Source organism: Arachis ipaensis, chromosome B6 (assembly GCF_059453495.1).
Source record: "Arachis ipaensis isolate K30076 ecotype BB chromosome B6, ASM5945349v1, whole genome shotgun sequence".
Lineage (NCBI taxonomy): Eukaryota > Viridiplantae > Streptophyta > Magnoliopsida > Fabales > Fabaceae > Arachis > Arachis ipaensis.
In genome coordinates this window covers 37,726,213-37,733,850 of record NC_142441.1, presented here as the reverse complement: position 1 = coordinate 37,733,850, position 7,638 = coordinate 37,726,213, and the positions used below count along the sequence as shown (strand labels likewise).

The following is a 7,638-nucleotide window of genomic DNA, read 5'->3' as shown; positions in this document are numbered from 1 at the left end:
TTCTTTCTTGTTTATCATTGGGAGAGGTGGCTGGCACCATTGTTCGAATATATGATTGAGTAAAATCTATTTTCGCTTTTTATTATTTTTTAATTTAGACAATTTGTACTTTAACAATGGTTTGTTAAAATGTGGGTTGTTTAAATTGAAAAAAGATAGAAGTAAAAAAAAAAATTATTCTATATGATTACCAAAGCAAGATTGTTGAAAGATAGGAACGAAAACACGAAGTCCTTATTGACAGTGGTCAATGGTCATACACGAGCATGTGGATGTAAAATTAAAGAATAATTTGTGTTATTTTAGCTAAATTTGTATAGACTATTTGGTGAATATTTTAAAATATTCTTGATTTTTTTTATATTAGTTTTAATGATTAAGAGTTTCCAAGTCATTATAATCATTAGTGAGCCTTTAATTGTATTTTCAATGTTTAGTAGAGTTTTAATGCTTAGTGGATTAGTTAGAGGTTCAATTTAATTTTACGAAAATTTTAAATATTTAATAATATTTTTAATATAGTGAAACAATAAATATAATAGAGTAATAATTATTTAGTAATTTTTTTAATAAGTTTATCATCCATTTAGCACTATATATGAAGAAATTCCATGAAATATATAAATTAGATTATCATATTATAAAAAATAATTGAGTTTTTTTTTCCATAGAAGAATTTTTCTTTTATTCTGATGTAGAGAACAAATTGTGATGTTATCAAGAAAAATTGTGGCGATTCTTGTAATTTTATCACATAGGTCATAAAGCATACTAAGTAAAAGGTTATATCTAAATGCACTTATTGGAGATAGTACTTAATTACTTATGGATGAAAATACGAGATTATATTGGATTAGATGTCACATGATCTCATGATATAAAATTATAAAGAGACACTCTACTGTATAGATTAGAGTGGTATAGAGAGAATATAATTCTTTTTATAATTATTTTTTATTATTTTATTATTATTCAAAATGTAGGTCCTACCTTTATTAATTTCTCTTTCATTCTATTAAAGGAAAAATCTATAAACTTACATTTTTACCGTATAATTCACCAATTATAAATAGTTACTTATAGAGGAGTGAACGACATTACCACAATTAGTGCTAATTAATGTGGTAGTAGATGAGGGAGAATTATCTATTATTTAGATATTAAATTTATGTCTTGTTTTTTTTTAAAATAACATAATTAATAATTAGGGTAAATAACATAAACATAAATTAAATGGCCTCCAATATTATACTAAGAGTAAAGACCCAATCTGGTCTTTGTCCATTTTCACGAAAAACAAAGTGATTTCTGTCAAAAAAAAATAAGGGACACTTCGACCCTCAACCTTTTTATTTTTGGACAATACGGTCCATCTGTTAAAAAAATTTATTAAATAATAATAAAAATTAGTTTTGTAGGGTTTTATTTATATTTTGTGGGGGTTTTAAACTCCACAAAAATCTTTTCAACAATATAACCAATTACTATCACTACTACTATTATCTTTTTTCATCCTCATTATTATCACTCCTACCTCTATTATTTTTATTGTGTAACTATACTTTATCATCATTATTATCTTCTCTACCGTTATCATCACCAATACCAATATTATCAACATTGAAGTTCTCTTCTTTCATTTCTTATTCGATGTTATTTTTTTTCTTTAAAAGATATTGTACTATAATTACTTTTTTTGTGGCATCATTTTTATCAATGGTTTTTCTTCACTTAACCACCATTGATAGAGAAATTTTTTAAAAACAAAGTTATTAATAGTTTATGGAGGTTTAAAACCCCCCACAAAATACAAATAAAATCCCCACAAAATTAATTTTTATTATTATTTAATGAATTTTTTAACAGAGGGACTGTATTGTCCCAAAATAAAAAGGCTGAGGGTCGAAATGTCCCTTTTTTTTTGACATGGATCGCTTTGTCCTTCGTAAAAATAGACAAGAACTGGATTGGGTGTTTACTCTTATACTAATGTCCCAAAACAAAATAACTTATATGCATGTCCTTAATAATTTTATATAAATTGAATCAATTAGATTTAATTTACACTTTTTAATAGTAAATCGAATCAATTAGATTCGATTTAGCATGTAAGACCCAGAACTTTTAAAAAAGTCTTATCATGATCAAGTCTCAAATTATATAGTTATTTATAGCCTTAATTTCAAAAATTATTATATTAAGGATAATTAAGGCAAGTTTTGATTTATTGGATTTGAGATAAGTTATGATTATTATCCAATTTTATAATTATTGGATTATTTTCTATATTTAAAGTATAAGGTTGATAGTTATGAAATAATAAGGATTTTATATGATTTGGATTAGATAAGAAATATTTTAAATATTACTATTACTATTTTGGAAAAATGAAGACATTAATTATATTATTTCTAATTTTTAGATTTGGGCATTTTATTGAAAACAAATTGCGAAAATGAGGAACAAATAGTATTTTCTATATATAACTAGGGTTGGATTTAATTGAGTTTCAATTACTATGTTATTCCCAATTTTATGCGAAATTACCATAATGCCCCTAACCCTAATTATTTTGAAAAAAGAAATGAAACCCTAAAACCCTACCCGGTAACCCGTTGCTCCCCATGCCCCAGCAGCCACAACACACGGTTTCTTCCTCTCTTTCCATGAAAAAGGAAGGAGCAGAGGCAGAAAAATGAAATTGAGGGAGGAGGGGAGAGAGAGGAACGCCGTCGCACATCCAAGGGTGGAGATCGAGAGAGAGCAAGCCATGCCACTGCCACCACGGGTTGCCGTCGCTAACGCCCAGCCGTCTCTGCCTTTTGTCACGAAACAAGGAGCCTAGAGGAAAGAAAGGGGCGGCACCGCCGTCGCAGTTGCCGTCGCCCCTTGCTACTGCCACCTTCGCCGATCATCCTTGCGCAGCGTCACAGGCAGAACCGCGACCTGGAGAGAGCGCGAGCCATAGCCACCGATGGAGAAAGAGGAGCGCGCGCGGAGAAGGTGAAGCCACCGCTGTCGCCGGCACCCCCAGCCCGCGTCGCCGCCGAGCGTGCCGTAACCTCTGCCGCCGCCAATCTGATTTGCTCTGCCGCCGTGCCATTGAGGAGAAGACCGTCCAGTCACACCGAACAGGTGAGACAGAGAGATCTGCGGCTGAGCCGGGGTTCAGCCACCATGTCCAGCCGCGCTTGCGTCGCCGGTGCCGCCTTGATCGGACTTACCGCCGTCAAAAAGGGGTTTCAGGCCGCCGCGGGTGTCGCTGCCGGAGAAGAGAGCTGCATCTATGTGATTCTGACCGCCAGGGATGGTCTTGTGACTTCCGGGATTGCTGCCGGAGCTCCGGGCTGAGCTTCTGCCACTTGAGACCCTGATGCCGCCGCTTGGCTCAGTCACTTCTCCTTAGTTACGGTAAGAGTTACATTTCGGAGCCCTTGAAAATCTGCACTGTTATATTTGGGTAGGAATCCTAAGGTTTTGATAACGTAGGGCTGAGTTCGAGTTATGGCATGTCACGGTTAGAGTTGTTGTTGCTGTTACGAGTAGTTGGGGCTGAGGTTGCCTCCGTCGTCGGAGCTGTGCCGGGGCCGGTTCGAAACCACAGCTGCTTCGTGTTGTTATTCCGGTAAGAAATTATGTTTCGAAAGCCTTACGTTAGTGTCCCGTACGTGTATTAAAGCCTTTATGGTATTAATGTTCCTAGAGTTAGTAACTGAGGTTGCTTGTTGTAATTTAGAGCTGTTTATGCTGCTGCAAAAATGTGTGGGGCTGTGCTTTGAAGCTGCCTTTGATTTTGAGTTGAGGTGAAAAGAACTTATGAGGCGCTTGGATTATGGAATTGTGTTTTGAGGTAGGGGCGCTTTCCAAAAACTATAGTTTATTATTGAAATTATTACATATGGGTACTGATGTGAGATATTGTGTATTTGGTGATTGTATCTGCCTTATGTATTATTTGATTGACTCGAATGACTATGGATATTGGTTTGGCCGAATTGTTGTGTGGCTTGTGAAATGTAATGTTTGAAGTTGATTCCTTAAAGATTTGAAATGAGTTTAATCCGTTGAGGATTGGTTTGAATTGAGTCAATTATTTTGATGATGTGAAAGATAGAATACTCTTGAAATTCAGCCTGGGTTGCTTTAATTGATTTGGTTTTGATAAATGATTTATTGCTGAACCGATTCTTTAAAGCTTTAGAAATGAGTTAAATCGGTTGATATTGAGTTGATTTTTGAAATGGCTTACTTGAGATATGCCACTGAGGCGACTGTTGGATTTAGCTTGCTTTTGAATTGATTTCTGGTTTTGAGCTGTTGAAAAGGAATGAGAAACGGTTTAGTTGGGACCCGAACCGGGTGGCAAAAGTCCAAGTTTTAGGGAAGGTGCTGCCGAAATTTCTATAGAATCCGAGTCCTTATTTGAAATGTTAATTGGGGAATTTTGAGTTTAATGCCTTTCCTATCTATTTTGAGGATTGTGAAATTATGGCTTCTTTTATTACCTTTACTTAGAACAATTAAGAAAGCAATGAAGTTATGCTTTGAAAGAATTATTGAAAAGAGAATCATGATTTCTCCTTATTTTCCAAGAAGAACAGTATGTCTTTGGGTACAAGTCATTCGAAAGAGAATTTTGCTTTGAGGATGTTTTAAAAGGTAAAACGGGTTTATGTTTTTCTCTATTAAACACAAAGATTGTCCCTTGGGAGAGTTTTCGTGATTTTAAAAGGAATTGGATTTCGATTGATGAGCCTCATTATTTTGACGTTTTAAATAAGATTCAAAGTATCTTTTGAACTCTAGTTTAACACAACAAAAATGATTCTCTTATCAGTTTGAAACGCTTCAGATTTAATTATGGAATTGAAGCCGGTTTTGTTTAAGTAAAGGAAATGGTTTTGAAAGAAGTAAAGATTACGTGACTCGGTTTGGCTTAGATCCTATTTTCTTACTCAAATCAGAAAGCCAATGTTTTAATGATTTTAAATGAATTTGGCGAAATGAGATATGTTATTCTCCCCTAAAGACTTGGGACTCTGTCGAGAAACTTTGTTATAAAATCCCATTGTTGAATGGATGATTTTGAATGTTTCAAAATAAATCTTTAACTTGCCATGGTTATGGAAGTTTGGAAAGAGGATGCCGAGAGTGGCATTGTTTTCAAAGGGGAATTTACCTTGAGTAAAAGTGGCTTATGAGCCTGAGATGATTTGAGAAATGAGATCTTTAAAGCCAAGGCTGAAAAGAGTTGAAACTCGATTTCAAAGTGAAATGAATTGAGAAAATGATTTATGGCTTAAATGCCGACTTTATGAATTTAATGATGTTGAATGGTGGAAGTGTTGTTTTATTATGAGCCAAAATGGCTATGTATGATTATGAATATTGACTGGTTCTGGATTGAACCGTGAGCCGGAATGGCTGTGTGTGATTATCAATATTGGCTGGTTCTGGAGTGAACCGTAAGCCGGATGGCTAAGATGGATGTTGATCCATGGATGAGAATGAATGCATGTATATGCTGAATTATTGATAATTGTGATTTTTGCACTTCCACTATTGGAGATGAGGGTTTCCCTGGGTAGTAGCAATGGCTAGCCGCCATGTGCTCCAGGTTGAGACTCGAAACTCTGTTAACCCAATGTCGTAAGTGTGGCCGGGCACTGTGAAAGGCCCGGATGAGCTCGCCCCCATAAATATTCACCAGTGATGGTGATGGATAAATATTCACCAATGAGGGTGATGGATATGGATCATGATTATGATCAAGTTTATGATGAGTATAACTCGAGTTGGGGATGCACGACAGAGGGACAGTCCCATGGTTAGCTACCAGGACTTGTCGGGTTGGCTCTATAACCGACAGATGATATCATCAGCCACTAGGGACAGGCATGCATCATATGCATTTGTGTGACATTGGTTGGGTGTGCATATTATACTTGGTTTGCCTATGTGATTAATTGCTAACTGTTCTACTTGTAATAACTGTTTGTTTGTGCTTGAACTTCCTATCTGTGTTTGCATCTGGGACTCTGTTGGACTGTGGTGATTGATTGAAGGTTAGATTGTTTGGGCCTAGGGCCGTGGTTGGAATGAGATGAACCGATGGTTGATTTCGATTTTGTGTTTCTGGTTTGGAATAAAATATGAAAGGCTATTTTGTTCAGTATAGATAAACCGTTTTGAAAGGCTTTTGAGTTTTTGAGAATTGAATGGTTCCTCTTTCAGAAAAGATTTCCGACTTTACTTTTATTGTAAACTGTTGTTTTTGAAAAGAGGCATAAGACGGTTATTAATCACTGGTACGGTTTATTTTCACGTATCCTATTACAGTAATTCCCAAAAACCCTCTACTGAGAACCCTTTCGAGGATGATGTTCTCACCCCCCTACATTTTTCCCCTTTCAGGATATGGGCGCAGAAGTTACGAAGAGCTTATTTAATGGTTGTTGTGATGCTCTGTATTGTTTTAGTTATGGTTTATTGTACCCTCGCCTTCATCTTGATATGATCTGTAAGAGGGATATGAATTGTATTGGATTATGCTTGTAATATTACTTATATATATGTATGTATAAATATGGATGTACTCTTTATGAGTTTTGTAATTTGTATGGTATGTATGGATGTACGTTGTATACCAAAAGTATTTTTTGGGAGCGGTATTGCGGTTTAAAGTTTTAAACAGGCTCATATTTTAGTATTAAATAGTATAAAAATCGTCGTAATGTCCGAGCTATCAGAGTCGCGCAGCCGGAAGTGTGAGCTTTGGTAGTTAGGGTGTTACATAGCATATGTATATGTTGTACCAGTATTAAACTAATTGATTCAATTTACTACAAAAATACAGCATACATATATATATATATATATATATATATATATATATATATATATATATATATATATATATATATATATATATATATCGAAACTAATAATTGATACGATTTACTATTCAACAACACATATATAGTAAATCGAATCAGGTTGATTCGATTTATTACTTATACAGAGTATTGACTTTTACTATTTTTAAGTTATATTAACTTTAAAACATAAAAGTCAATAAAAAAATACCCCACTTGAATTTAAATAAAATACTAAAAATATCAAATCGAATAAGAATAGAAATCTAACTTTTGTATTTTAGTTCAAATTCCAAAAAATTTACATTTTTATAAACTTATGAATTTAAAATAGAACAATAAACGATTTCTAAAAATTCATTAAAAATCATCCTCTATTCATTAGCATCTAAAGAATCATTAGCGGGACTTTTGATATTGAAAAAGTTAATATAAAGTATAACTCTCTAAGATAAAATAGAGGTTAAAACTTACATTTTTTTAGAGTCAGAAGTCATATATAGTTATATTTTATATAAAATGACCAACTATATTTATACAATATATAATTTGAGAAATAATATATTTAAAATTTTAATTACATATTGTATAAATATAATAGGTCATTTTATTAAAATTTTATATTCAACATAGTTACTACTCAATAACTGTGATTCTAAAATTATCCTTATATATAAAATGACCAACTATATTATTTATACAATATATAATTAAAATTTTAAATATATTATTTTTTAAATTACATATTATATAAATATAATTG

General features: G+C 33.3%; 1 pseudogene; it reads left to right on the top strand.

The window, feature by feature from the left end:
- Nucleotides 1–2,695: 2,695 nt before the first annotated feature.
- On the top strand, nucleotides 2,696–3,464 carry LOC148555182 (uncharacterized; annotated as a pseudogene).
- Nucleotides 3,465–7,638: the final 4,174 nt, after the last annotated feature.